Source organism: Eptesicus fuscus, chromosome 7, assembly GCF_027574615.1.
Source record: "Eptesicus fuscus isolate TK198812 chromosome 7, DD_ASM_mEF_20220401, whole genome shotgun sequence".
In the NCBI taxonomy this organism is placed as follows: domain Eukaryota; kingdom Metazoa; phylum Chordata; class Mammalia; order Chiroptera; family Vespertilionidae; genus Eptesicus; species Eptesicus fuscus.
The window spans coordinates 46,828,150-46,842,628 of record NC_072479.1 but is presented as its reverse complement, the minus strand read 5'-3'; the positions used below and the strand labels follow the sequence as shown (position 1 = coordinate 46,842,628).

General features: G+C 43.0%; 1 long non-coding RNA gene and 1 pseudogene across 4 annotated transcripts in view; one reads left to right on the top strand and one right to left on the bottom strand.

Moving 5' to 3' along the window:
- Positions 1 to 14,479, top strand: part of LOC114234157 (uncharacterized) — a 168,275-nt gene that overhangs the window by 58,157 nt on the left and 95,639 nt on the right. The window lies entirely within an intron of this gene.
- On the bottom strand, positions 4,033 to 4,895 carry LOC103292501 (40S ribosomal protein SA-like; annotated as a pseudogene).

Genomic DNA, 14,479 nt, shown 5'->3' with positions numbered 1-14,479 from the left:
TAATGGCTTTTGGGGATAACCTACGGTTTGTCAGTAAGGGGTGTGGTGAGCACCATGGGACTTTTCTCAGACTGCTGGTTAACATACCGTCATTTTAATCCCTTAAATCAATTAATGGGGAGAGAAAAAGAAGCTCAAACTGTAATTGGAGGAAAAGAGAGAAATAAAGAGAAAATGGAAGGAAGAATCCTATATAACAAAGAGGTAATATGCAAATTGACCCTCATGCCCTCGTGTCACAAAATGGCTGCCCCCACATCGTCACAAGATGGCCACCCCACGTTGTCACAAGATGGCCACCCCATTGTCACAAGATGGCTGGCAGGGGAGGGCAGTTGGGGGCAACCAGGCCTGCAGGGGAGGGCAGTTGGGCGGGGATAAGACCTGCAGGTGAGGGCAGTTGGAGGGACCAGGCCTGCAGGGTAGGGTAGTTGGGGGTGACCAGGCCTGCAGGGGAGGGCAGTTGGGGATGATCGGGCTGGCAGGGGAGCAGTTAGGTGTCAATCATGCGGGCAGGGGAGTGGTTAGGTTTCAATCATGCTGGCAGGGGAGCAGTTAGGGGGCTATCAGGCTGGCAGGCAGAGTGGTTAGGGGCAATCAGGCAGGCAGGCAGGTGTGTGGTTAGGAGCCAGCAGTCCTGGATTGAGAGAGGGATGTCCGACTGCCGGTTTAGGCCTGATCCTGCAAGGATCCCTGCAGGATCAGGCCTAAACCGGCAGTCAAACATCCCTTCAGGATCAGGCCTAAACTGGCAGTAGGACATCCCCCTAGGGGTCCCAGTTTGGAGAGGGTGCAGGCTGAGCTGAGGGACACCCCCCAGGGTACAAATTTTGTGCATTGGGCCTCTAGTAATGATAAAATGCCTTCTTTGGGCCAGACACTTTCTAGGGACTTTTGAATATTATTCTTATACTAGTGGCCCGGTGCACAAAATTTGTGCACATTAAAAGAGGATTAATTAGAGGAAATATTTTAATATTGCCCTTTGCCCTTTCTCTATAATAGAAGTGTCAGAGATGAGAGAAAATTAGTAAAATGTATATAAGAATCTTCCTCCTGTCAGAGTCTGGGGTGTGCCGCAGGACCCAGAATCAAGTCCCCACCCACCCGTGGCGCCTCAAAATTGTGCGAGACCCAGACCCAGTCAGCCCCATCCCCATTGGGCGAGATCCAGACCCGGCCAGCCCCACCCCCGTCAAGCCCTGCCGGGTGGGGGGCACAGACTGAGGTCCCCCGGCCCAACGCCGGGGTGGGGGGGAGTGGCCTGAGGTCCCCCGTCAAGCCCTTCCAGGCAGGGGACGCAGCCTGAGATTCCCATCAAGCCCCACTGGGCGGGGGGCTTGGTCTGAGATCCCCCGTCAAGCCCTGCCGGGCAGGGGGCGCAGCCTCAGGGCCCCCGTCAAGCCCCGCCTTGTCGGGGGTGCAGCCTCAGGTTCCCTGTCAAGCCCTGCTGGGCGGGGGGTGTAGCCTCAGGTCCCCCGATGCCAGGGTGGGGAGCATGGCCTGAGGTCCCCTGTCAAGCCCCACGAGGCAGGGGGTGCAGGCTCAGGTCCCCTGCCCTGGCCTAGCGCCACACAGCCTCAGGTCCCTGCTGATTGCTCCTTAAGGCTCGTTATGGGAACTCGGCCTCCATTGTGGGCGCCGCCATCTTTGTGACAGTGTGATAGTCAATTTGCATATTCCCTCTTTATTATATAGGATCAGCCCTATGGGAAAGATATTACTATCCCCATTTGTAACAGACATCTTTGGTTGCCTATATAACAACTATAGGGTGTCTCCCAAAAATGCATACACACTTCGAATAATTATAAAGGCAGTGTTTATTAAAATACTTTTCATTTTCAAAATTGAGCTATCAGCTGTTAAAGTTTATATACATTTTTTGGGACACCCTATATTTCTTTCTTGCTGATAGAGCTTCATGTTTTTTTAGCGGTTGCCTCCCTCATATGATTTAGGTCTTTCACTTTCCCCATTCCTCAGCAACAGGGATAATCCTGATAGGTCATTGTTTTCCCATTATCTTAGACAGGGATTATCTAACCATGAATAAGAGATACAATTCTAGTCAATAAAAGGTGATGAGAAGGCTTCTGGGAAAATTCTGAGAAAGATTTCTGTATTCTTTAAAAGAGATCCCAGAAGGAGAGGGGCTTCTTTTGCAGCTGTACATACATGGCTGTGTCTACATAGGCTGCATGAAAGTGGGGGGAGTTATCTTGTGATCATAAGAAGAGCTACCGTGAGGGCAAAGCAGACATACTGAAGTGCCTCCTAGCTTTGGACTTCTGTGCATTATTTAATCCTCTTTGGGGATGGGTTTCTATTACTTGTGAAGAAAGGCATCCTAACTAATGACCATTTTCTTTCTTTTTTTAAAAAATATATTTTATTGATTTTTTACAGAGAGGAAGGGAGAGGGATAGAAAGTTAGAAACATCGATGAGAGAAACATCGATCAGCTGCCTCCTACACCCTCCCCACTAGGGATGTGCCCGCAACCAAGGTACATGCCCTTGATGGGAATCGAACCTGGGACCCTTCAGTCTGCAGGCCGACGCTCTATCCACTGAGCCAAACTGGTCAGGGCTAATGACCATTTTCTATATGAGAAAACTGAGGTAGGGAAAGATGAAGAGAACTGCCTACATTACATGAATGATAAGGAGTAGAGAGAGCAGATTACGCTTTCTAGTGTAGAGATTGGTTTTTTGTAAGTGCGTGTGCATGTGTGCGCGCGCGCGCGCGTGCACACACACACACACACACACACTCCACTCTGACAATTTCTATATTTGAACTGTCAGTTTAGTCCATTTACACTTACTGTAATTACTGATATATGGATCTGTTTCTACTGCTTTGGTTATTTTTAAAAATTTGCTCCACTTTTTTTGTTGTTGTTAATCCTCACCCGAGGATATTTTTCCATTGATTTTTAGAGAGAATGGGAGGAAGAGGGAGAGACGCAGAGAAAGAAACATTGATATGAGAGAGACAGGAAGAGGGAGAGACACAGAGAGACATATTGATTGGTTGCCTCCACACACACTCCCCAACCAGGGCTGGGGATGGAGCCTGCCACCAAGGTAAGTGCCCTTGACAGGAATCGAACCCAGGACCCTTCAATCCATGGGCCGACACTGTATCCACTGAACCAAATTGGCTGTATTTGCTCCACTTTTTCTATATTTCTTTTAAATCTTTTTTTTTTTTTTTTTACTTAAGAAAATCTTCTCCCAACAAGATGAGAAGTCTACATATGCGTATGCTCTTAAAATTTCCTACCTTGATCTCACTATTTCTACATTATCTAGCAATTTAATAAGGGGGCTATTATGTGTAGATTTTTACTTTCTTCATATTTAACTCTTAAATAAAAAAAACTCTATCAAGATATTTATTCACCTGTCTATCTTGCTATAAATTTATCTTATATCAAATTTCATAATATTTACTTATTCTAAACTCAATCAATGGCCTGATGAGTGGCCTAATGTTGGTCTCCAGTATGTTAAAATTTGGAATATCGTACTTTACAATGTGTATGATGGCTGTTTCATTGCAAATTTTAAATACCTTTTTTTTTTTTTTTAGAAAGAGAGAGAAAGAAACATCTGTTGGTTGCCTCCCGCACAAGCCCCGACTGGACCAGGGATCGAACCTGCAGCCTAAGTATGTGCCCCGACTGGGAATCGAACCTGCAGCCTTTCGGTGTCCTGGATGACACTCCATCCCACTGAGCCTCCGGCCAGGGCTTTAAATACCTTTTAAAATTTGTGAAATTTGAATGAAGCATTTGTGTACCCTTTGAAGTCCTCAGTAGAATATCTTGTTTTTTCTTAACTAAGATTTAAGAATACCTTTATTTCATATATGTCATACTGCATTTCTTAGATTTTTTTTTCTCTTTTTTAAGTATTTCATCCAAAACACTTCTTCAGTGTGTTGTTGTTTTACGACTTTTAGAAACTGTTTATTTTCCATCACCCTTATTTTCGTTCTGTTAAGAACTTGTGGAAGAACAGCTCAGGACCACTCAGTGGTTGTTCCTACCCATTCAGTAGCCTGAGCAGGGGGGCTGCAGACCAGTCTTCAGTGGCAGGCTGAGTGCTCGTCTTCAGTAGGAAACTGCTGAATGGACACAGAGGGCACCTGCACGCCTTCAGACTAGTCTGCGACCTCAGGCTGAGCAGCAGTGAACTCAGGAGCAGGAGCAGTCCATTCACCCTGAAATTCCTCCTTTTCAGCAGCGGCCTGCTCTTCCTTTTCAATCTCTTCAAGGTCTCTGTAGAAGTAAAGATCAGGCATGACCTCCCACGGGTGTTCACGGGAGATTGTACCACTCATGCGCAATACATCCTGGGCCAGCATCCTCCATATCAGACCCACTGAGTGAGCCCCTTGTTGCAAGGGATCACAATGTCCACATAGTGCAGCGGAGAGTCTGTGTTACACAGAGTGATGGTGGGCAGGTTAACATAAGATGCCTCTGTGAGAGGCTGGTTCTCAGCCCTGGGATCAGTAACCACCAGAAGTCTTGGCTCCCAGAAGGCTGCCTGGATCTGGTTGGTGAAGGTTCCAGGAGTGAAGTGGCAGTAATAGGAGTGGCTCCAGTGGCAGCAGCAAACTTTAGCACAGCTTGCTGGCTGGTATTCCTGGACAATAGGACACATCAGCAGGGTTTTCAATGGCAACAATGGCACGAGCTGCCAGCTGAAGCTCCCCCAGGTTCTCTTCAGATTGATGATGTAGATGCCATCACTTTTCATTTTGTAGATGGGCTGTTCCATTTGGAAGTCAAATTTGATACCACCTAAGTGGGTTCCTGCTGCAAGGAATTGGAGGACATCCTCCTCTTTCATTTGCAGGACATTGAGGGCTCCAGACATTGTGAAAAGTTTCCCTTTGAGTTACGTGGGAACTGAGAGCAGTGCTGTATGGAGCCCTCCCTGGGTGGCGTGAAAAGTTCAGTGTGTCTTAATGTGACAATTCTTCCGAGACCCTGAAAGGCTGAGAAGTTTTTGTGTTGCCCACATGTCTGAGTAACAGGCAGTGCCAGGGTCTTTTCTTTTAATATTTTGAAAATGTTTTTCTCATTCTATCTTCTATGTACCTTAATCTGTATTTAGTCTTTCCTTTCTCTTTAGGGTGAATTTTAGATAATTTCTTCAGTTTTGTTTTCCAATTCCTCACATCTTTCTGTGGCTATGTCTTATGCTGTTGAAACCATTTCTTAATTTTTTAATTTCAGTTACTATATTTTTCACCTCCAGAAGTTCTGTTTTGTTCCTTTAAAAATATGCTCACTACTTAATCACATAATCCAGACTATATTCTATTTATTGAAATGTATTAAACATACTTATTCATATTGTGATTCTTATGATTCTAGTGCCTGAAGTCACTGAGAATCTGATTCTGTGGTTTGTGGTTTCTTTTTTTTTTGTTGTTTTCTCTTCTCTCTCTCTCTCTCTTTTTTTTTTTTAAATTACTTTATTGATTAAGGTATCACATATTTGTCCTCAACCCCCTCCCCCCGTTCCCTTCCCAATCCCCCCCACACACAAGCCCCCCTCCCCCTGTTGTCCGTGATCATTGGTTAGGCTCATATGCAAGCACACAAGTCCTTTGGTTGATCTATCTCCCTTGTCCCCACCCTCCCCTACTTTCCCTCTGAGGTCTGACAGTCTGATGGATGCTGTTCTTGTTCTTCAGTCTATGTTGTTCATCTTTTCCCCTAGATGAGTGAGCTCATGTGATACTAGGAATACACTTATAGGAACTGAAAATGAGACAAGCAATAATGGTTATGCTGAGAGGCAAATGAATCAGTCTGTAGTGAGTTTCTTTCTGGGCCAACAGTTCTTTTGAGTCCCGGTTTCTATGTCCAACAGTTGTTAATGTGTTCATAACAGCAATGATATTTCAGTTCTGGATGGTGGACAAATGGTGGTATTGCAGGTCTGACCCTCTCTGGTTTGGTCCTGGGCAATCTGCAGTGACGCATATCTGCTGACTGCTAGTATGGCAAGGCATCGTCAGCGTCTTCCATCTCTGGACTGTTTCTCTTCTGACTTCATGGCTGGAGCACTCCTGTCAATTCCTCTCTATTGCAGGAATCCACATGTCTCGGAGTTGTTTTCTGAAAACATACAAACATATTCTCGACCAAAAGTTAATAAAGGAATATTTTCTATGACTTTGATTTGCGATCCTTTTTCATTTTTTTGCCCAAATGATTTTCCTTTGGCTTGTTTTGACACCATGTATGTTTTACCTGGGTGACTTGCTGTTAGCATTACAAATGAAAGTTAATTTTCTAAAGTAAAAATTTTCTAGATGTAATTTATTTGCAGGATATTTTTCCTTACATGATATTCTTCTACTATCCCCCCTTTTTTGGTTTAAATATTGGGAGGCTTTTGGAAATTTTATGCTGTAATCTTGATAGCTTTTAAATTTTACTTTTTTGCACTAAAATGTGACTGCTTTAGGTTCATTATATGTTATGCAATTTTACCATGAGATGAACTACCAATAAAAATTTTAGTTAACACTTTAGTAACAGCTTTTTTGTCCAGTACAATTGATTTTTCTAGAGTATTTGCTTATTTTGGTTGGCCAATTTAAATTAGTCTGAAAACTTGACTACTATTTTACTGTCAAATTTAATATTCTAACAACCATCTTGTTTTACCCTGTAATTATTAGTGGAGAGGATTATTTGCCTTCTTGAGTAGGCCCTGAGCATTCCTGGTGCTAGGCTGGATTTAGATATCCTAGACCCCAGTTCCCCGGATCATGGGTGCAAGACATCTCCATCAAGTCTTGTTGCGGTGAGAGGGCATCTGCTGTCGGCCAAGTCTCTGTTACCTGGGTCCCGATTTGAGCTGGGCATGTGAAGCTGAGCAGCCATGGGGGCAGGAGATCTCCTTCAGCAGGGGTGAGGGTTCAGGCCCCTGCAAACTTGGGGGCGTGAAGGTCTGTGCCCCACCTCTGTTGACCCCCAAGTTCTCTCCTGATGGCCCCTGTGCGACTGTGCCTGTCTTAGGTTGTTCCTTCCCTGAGGAATCTTACCCGTCTCTGGCTAACCAGCCATCCTCCGGGGCCAAGCAGGGTGATGTGAGGTTTAGTTCTGTCTCCTTGGTCGCCTATGCCCCCATGGCCTCCGCGCCCAGCACCTGTCTTGGGATCCCCTTGCCTGCTGGCAGGGTCCCAGCACTGATCACATATCTTGTGGAACCCAGGTTTCTTCTCCAGGGAGGCCCAGCTCACCCCACTGGGCGAGAGACACATCCATGGTACCAGCCATCATGAGGTTTCACCCTTGGCATGAACAGAAGCTCAGGCAATAGCTGTGGACAATTGGATTGTGAGAAGCAGGTCCCTCTTGGCTAAAAGGGCAAGAGGGGCCAATTTAGAATGCTCAGGTGCCTTCCCAGGGGGCCCTCTACATAGTGGAAGGGATTAAACCCTTTCATGTCCTTTTAAAATTGCTGCCAGACATTCAAAGAATTAGTTTGTAAGTTTGTTTGGGGTAATTATATAATATGCTGTTGTAATTCTAAAATATCTAGAGATGTGTTACGTTTGTCTCCAAGCACCAAACAGATGATTCCCCCCACCCCATGGGTGTGAGGAATTATTATATGTAATGGGGGTGATCCAAGTCTGGGAAAATTTTTAATGACAGTGTAGAATAATATCATGTAAGGATATTCTTTGTTCCAGTCCATGGCAATACCCTTTCAAACTGGCTGTCTATTTCTTTTTGTATAGACAAGGTCTTGGTTACATTTTCTGCACTTCTACCACGGGCAAGTAGTGATGGTAGTGACACCCTTTCTTTGGTGTCCACACAAGCCAGAAACCTCTCTTTAATTTTACACACAAAGGGGCATTGTTTTGATTTTGTGTCATACAAAAGGGAAGCTGGGTGGAGACCCCTGTGTATTTATACTTTCTTGCCCCCCCCCCCATGGACCTCCTGGATAACCAAGGTGTTTGGTATTATTGGTGACTACGTTAGTCAGGGGATCAGCCTATATGAGTGGTCTTACCCATGAAGAGTCAGGAGCATAAGTCCAAAATACTTACCCTCTTGTCCCGGGTAAAATTACCTTACATCTGATGATTGCTAGCATGGCTGGAAAGGCGTTCTCGTGCATTCTTGGGTTTCTGGTTACCTCACAATTTCTTCCCTGAGGTTTGACATTCTGATTGATGTTTCTCTGTTTCTGGATCTATTTTCCCCCCATCAGTTTATGTTGTTCATTATATTCCACAAATGAGTGAGATCATGTGATATTTATCTTTCTCTGCCTGGCTTATTTCACTAAGCATTATGTTCTCCATCTCCATCCATATTGTTGTAAATGGCAAGAGCTCCTTCTTTTTTACCGCAGCATAGTACTCCATTGTGTAGATGTACCACAGTTTTTTAATCCATTCATCTGCTGATGGGCACTTAGGCTGTTTCCAAATCTTAGCTATGGTGAATTGTGCTGCTATGAACATACGGGTGCATATATCCTTTCTGATTGATGTTTCCAGTTTCTTGCATCCCAGGGATATATTCCTAGAAGAGGGATCACTGGGTCAAATGGGAGTTCTATTTTTAGTTTTTTAAGGAAACTCCATACTGTTCTCCACAGTGGCTGCACCAGTCTGCATTCCCACCAGCAGTGCACGAGGGTTCCTTTTTCGCCACATCCTCTCCAGCACTTGTCATTTGTTGACTTGTTGATAAAGGCCATTCTGACAGGTGTGAGATGGTACCGCATTGTTGTTTTGATTTGCATCTCTCTGATGATTAGTGATTTAGAGCAGGTTTTCATATGTCTCTTGGCCTTCCTTCTGTCTTCTTTCGAAAAGTTTCTATTTAGATCAGTTGCCCATTTTTTGATTGGGTTGTTTATCTTCTTTTTGTTAAGCTGCATGAGTTCCCTGTAAATGTTGGAGATTAAACCCTTATCGTTGACATCATTGGCAAATATGTTCTCCCATGCAGTGGGTTTTCTTGTTGTTTTATTGATGGTTTCTGTTGCTGTGCAAAAGCTTTTTATTTTGATGTAGTCCCATTTGTTTATTTTCTCTTTAGCTTCCATTGCCCTAGGAGCAGTATCAGCGAAGAAGTTCTTTTGGCATATGTCTGAGATTTTTCTGCCTGTAGATTCCTCTAGTATTTTTATGGTTTCCTGTCTTATGTTTAAGTCCTTGATCCATTTTGAGTTTATTTTTGTGTATGGTGTAAATTGGTGGTCTAGTTTCATTTTTTTGCATGTATCTGTCCAATTTTCCCAACACCATTTATTGAAGAGACTGTCTTGACTCCATTGTATGTTCATGCCTCCTTTATCAAATATTAATTGAGCATAGCGATTTGGATCTATTTCTGGGTTCTCTATTCTATTCCATTGGTCTATATGTCTGTTCTTGTGCCAATACCAGGCAGTTTTGAGAACAGTGGCTTTGTAATATAGCTTGAAATCTGGTATTGAGATCCCTCCTACTTTATTCTTCTTTCTCAGGATTGCTGTAGCTATTCGGGGTCTTTTTTTATTCCAGATGAATTTTTGAAAAGTTCGTTCTAGGTCTGTGAAGTATGCCATTGGAATTTTAATGGGAAGTGCATTGAAAGTATAGATTGCTTTGGGTAGTATGGACATTTTGATGATGTTGATTCTACCAATCCATGAACATGGTATGTTCCTCCATCTGTTTATGTCTTCCTCTATCTGTTTTTTCAGTGTTGTATAGTTTTCCGTGTATAGGTCTTTTACCTCCTTAGTTAAGTTTATTCCTAGGTATCTTAATTTTTTTGGTGCGATGGTAAATGGGATTGCTTTTTTAGTCTCTCTTTCTGTAAGATCATTATTGGTGTATATAAATGCCATAGATTTCTTAGCATTTATTTTGTATCCTGCTACTCTGCCAAATTCATTTATTAAGTCTAATAATTTTTTTGATGGAGTCTTTAGGGTTTTCTATGTACAGTATCATGTCATCTGCAAATAAGGACAGTTTTACTTCTTCTTTTCCAATTTGGATGCTTTTTATTTCTTCTTTTTGTCTGATTGCAATGGCTAGTATTTCCAACACTATGTTGAATAGGAGTGGTGAGAGTGGGCATCCCTGTCTTGTTCCTGTTCTTAGGGGAAATGGTTTTAGTTTTTGCCCATTGAGTATGATGTTGGCTGTGGGTTTGTCATATATGGCTTTTATTATGTTGAGGTATGATCCTTCTATTCCCATCTTGCTGAAAGTTTTTATCAAGAAAGGGTGTTGGATTTTGTCAAATGCTTTTTCTGCATCAATTGATATGACTATATGGTTTTTATCTCTCAATTTGTTTATGTGATGTATGACGTTTATTGATTTGCGAATATTGTACCATCCTTGCATCCCAGGGATAAATCCTACTTGGTCATGGTGTATGAGCTTTCTGATGTACTGCTGGATTCGATTTGCTAGAATTTTGTTGAGGATTTTGGCATCTATGTTCATGAGGGATATTGGCCTGTAATTCTCTTTCATTGTGTTATCTTTATCTGGTTTTGGTATTAGGGTGATGCTGGCTTCATAGAAGGAGCTTGGGAGTGTCCCTTCTTCTTGAATTTTCTGGAATAGTCTGAGGAGGATAGGTTTTAGCTCTTCCTTGAATGTTTTGTAAAACTCCCCTGTGAACCCGTCTGGCCCTGGACTTTTGTTTGCTGGAAGTTTTTTGATGACTGCTTCAATTTCTTCCATAGTTATCAACCTATTGAGATTTTTAGTCTCTTCCTGAGTAAGTTTTGGAAGGTTGTGTTTTTCTAGGAATGTGTCCATTTCCTCCAGGTTGTCTAGTTTGTTGGAATAGAGTTGTTCATAGTATTTTTTGACAATCCTTTGAATTTCTTTGGGGTCTGTTGTTATTTCACCTCTTTCATTTCTGATTTTGTTTATTTGGGTCCTCTCTCTTTGCTTCTTGGTGAGCCTGGCTAGAGGTTCATCAATCTTGTTTATCCTTTCAAAGAACCAGCTCTTGGTTTTGTTGATCTTGTGTATTGTTTTTTTAGTCTCTATGTCATTCATTTCTGCTCTGATCTTTATTATTTCCTTTCTTCTGCTCACTGTGGGCTTTTCTTGTTGCTCCCTTTCTAATTCTTTGAGTTGTTGAGTTAGATGATCTATTACCAGTTTTTCTTGTTTTTTGAGATAGGCCTGTAGAGCTATACACTTCCCTCTCAGGACTGCTTTCATTGTGTCCCATAGGATTTGCAATGTTGTGTTTTCATTGTCATTCATTTCCAGGATGTTTTTAATTTCTTCTTTGATCTCATTGATAACCCAATCATTGATTAGTAGCATGCTATTCAGCCTCCAAGTGTTTGAATTTTTGGAATGTTTTTATTGTAGTTTATTTCTAATATTATGCCATTATGGTCTGAGAAAATGCTTGATATGATTTCAATCTTTTTGAATTTGGGGAGACTTTGCTTGTTACCCAAAATGTGGTCTATTTTTGAGAATGTCCCATGTGCACTTGAGAAGAACGTACATTCCATGGCTTTGGGGTGAAATACTCTGAAGATGTCAAGTCCATCTGATCTAGTGTGTCATTTAGAATTGCTGTTCCTTTGCTAATTTTTTGTCCAGAGGATTTATCCATTGATGTCAGTGGTGTATTAAAGTCCCCTACTATGATTGTATTGATGTCGATCTCTCCCTTGATATCTTCCAGGAGATTTTTTATGTATTTGGGCGCTCCTGCATTAGGTGCATAAATGTTTACCAGAGTTATATCTTCTTGCTGGATTGCTCCCTTTAGTATTATGTAGTGGCCTTCCTTATCTCTTATTATGGCCTTTACTTTGAGGTCTATTTTATCTGATGCAAGTATCGCAACCCCAGCTTTTTTCTCATTTCCATTTGCCTGAAAAATTTTTTTCCATCCCTTCACTTTCAGTCTGTGTGAATCTTTTGCTCTGAGGTGGGTCTCTTGTAGACAGCAAATATATGGGTCATGTTTTCTTATCCATTCAGCTACCCTATGTCTTTTTATTGGTGAATTTAATCCATTTACATTTAATGTTATTATTGATAAGTACCTGTTTGTTGACATATTTTTCCTTAGTGTTTATGTTTCTTCTTGCCTTTCTCTATCTTCTTTTTACAGCAGCCCCTTTAGCATTTCTTTCATTGCCGGCTTGGTAGTGATGAACTCTCTTAGCCCTTTTTTGTCTGTGAAGCTTCTGATTCCACCTTCAATTTTGAACGATAGCCTTGCTGGATATAGTATTCTTGGATTCAGTCCCTTGTTTTGCATCACTTTGTATATTTCAGTCCATTCCTTTCTGGCCTGGTGTGTTTCTGTTGAGAAATCAGTTGATATTCTGATAGGAGATCCCTTGTAGGTAACTTTCTGTCTCTCTCTTGCAGCCTTTAAGATTCTTGCTTTGTCGTTGGTGTTCGTCAATTTAATTATGATGTGTCTTGATGTCGGTCTTTTGGGGTTCAACTTGTTTGGGACTCTGAATGCTTCTTGGACTTGGATAGTTTTTTTCTTGTCAATATCAGGGAAATTTTCTGTCATTATTTCTTCCAACAGGTTTTCTAGTCCTTGCTTCTCTTCCTCTCCTTCTTTTATCCCCATTATTCGAATATTGTTTCGTTTTTTGTCGTCCCAAAGCTCCCTTAGGCTCTCCTCTTGCTTTTTAAGTCTCCTTTCCAGTTGCTGCTGAGTTTGTGTGTTTTTTCCTACCTTGTCCTCTAATTCGCTGATGCGGTCCTCAGCCTCTTCTACTCTACTCTTTAAGCCTTCCATTGTGTTCTTTATTGCAGCTATGTCGTTCTTCATTTCCTCTTGGTTTCTTTTCATGTTGGTGACGTTTTCATTCAGCTCCTTATAGTTCTCATTGAGTTGTGTGTATTTGTCATCCATCCGTTTAAACATCCTTATAACGAATACTCTGAATTCTTTTTCTGTTAAGCTGCTAGCCTCAAGTTCATTTAACTCCCTTTCTGGTGATTCTTCCTGTTCCTTCCTTTGAGAATTTCCTTTCTGTCTCCCCATGTTTTCCTGTAATGTTTTGATTGTAGTTCCAATTGCTTTGCTACCCAGGATCTTTTGGTGATGGTGCTACTGGTATAATCTCTCAGTTTTCCTGGGCTTGGTAATCAAATGTAGTTCCCTACTTGAACTATTTGGGTTCTCTTGATGTAGGCCTGCGAGTTTGAGAGGCACAACTGCAGTGTCTAGAGATCAGCAGTCGTGGAGGGTAGTATTCAAATTTTTCTGTCTTGCACCCTAAATTGAAGTTACACTTGCCCAGTGGGGACTCACAGTGGCTCCAAGGAACCGTCTGTTGGGGTGATGTGGCTCGGGGGGGCCTGCACTCTGGAAAGGCGTGACTGTGTTGCCCAGAGTTCTGTAGTTGTGGGGTGGGCAGACTCAGCTTTTAATGCTGTACCTGTGGTGGATAGGTGCTTACTCCCAGTGGCAGCTCAGAGGAGCACCCTCGGTAAGTTTGCCAGCGAGGCACACTGAAGCACTCTGAGGAGCTCTGGTAGTATAACTGCTTAATAGATACTAAAGGTTTTTCTTTTGGGCGGTACCTATGGCCTCAGGGAGTATTCAAATCCTATAGTGTTAATCAGAGTGGTATCTGGGTGTGGCTATAATGGTTGCCTGGAGACTGGAGGGAGGGGTTATCTCTTAGGAGAAAATGGCAACCGGGGATCCGATGTGACTCAGCCCCAGACACGCTTCCACCTCTGCCCACTCTCCCCAGGTTCCACCACTCCTCCCCTTCTCCTGCACCTCAGCACGGGTAGGTGTCTGTATCTGAAAGGTCCTACGAACTAGGTTCAGTGGAGAAAGACGCAGGCCCCGGCGCGAAGCGGGACCGTGTCTTTGCAATCTCCTCTCTTGCCGGCACTGCGCGGTCGGGCAGTTAGCTCTTCAGGGCTGCCTCTGAGCTCAGATCTCAAATCAGACTCCAAGGTCTAAAATCTACTACCTCCCGCAGACCCGTGGACCCTTTTTCTCAAGTTCAGACACTTTGCCTGTCCTCAGGGACGCGGCTTGGCGCCGTGTAGTTTTCCCCTGACCTTCTGGGTTTAGAGATCCGGCAGATTCTAATGCCCAGAACCTTGTTTTACCTTTTTCCAGGAGATCTCTGCCCTTCCCAGCTGCAAACTGTCTCACCAGCCACTTCTCCTTCACCAATTCGGGCTGGATTCCTCTCGTTTCAGCTGCTCCCTCTATTTCCTCCTGCGGGTGCGGGGCCACGCAGACTGCTCACTCCCTTCCCGCTGCCATGTTCCTTCTGTGGTTTCTTTTAGCTTTTATTCATAGAGGGTTTTTTTGTTTGTTTGTTTTTGTTTTTTTACTGAGAACTACCCATTTTTCTAGGATGAAATTCTTTGAGGCTCTTCGAATGTGAGTTTGCATTTGTTTCTGTAACATACTTGAGGGCACTAAGAGTCTGGT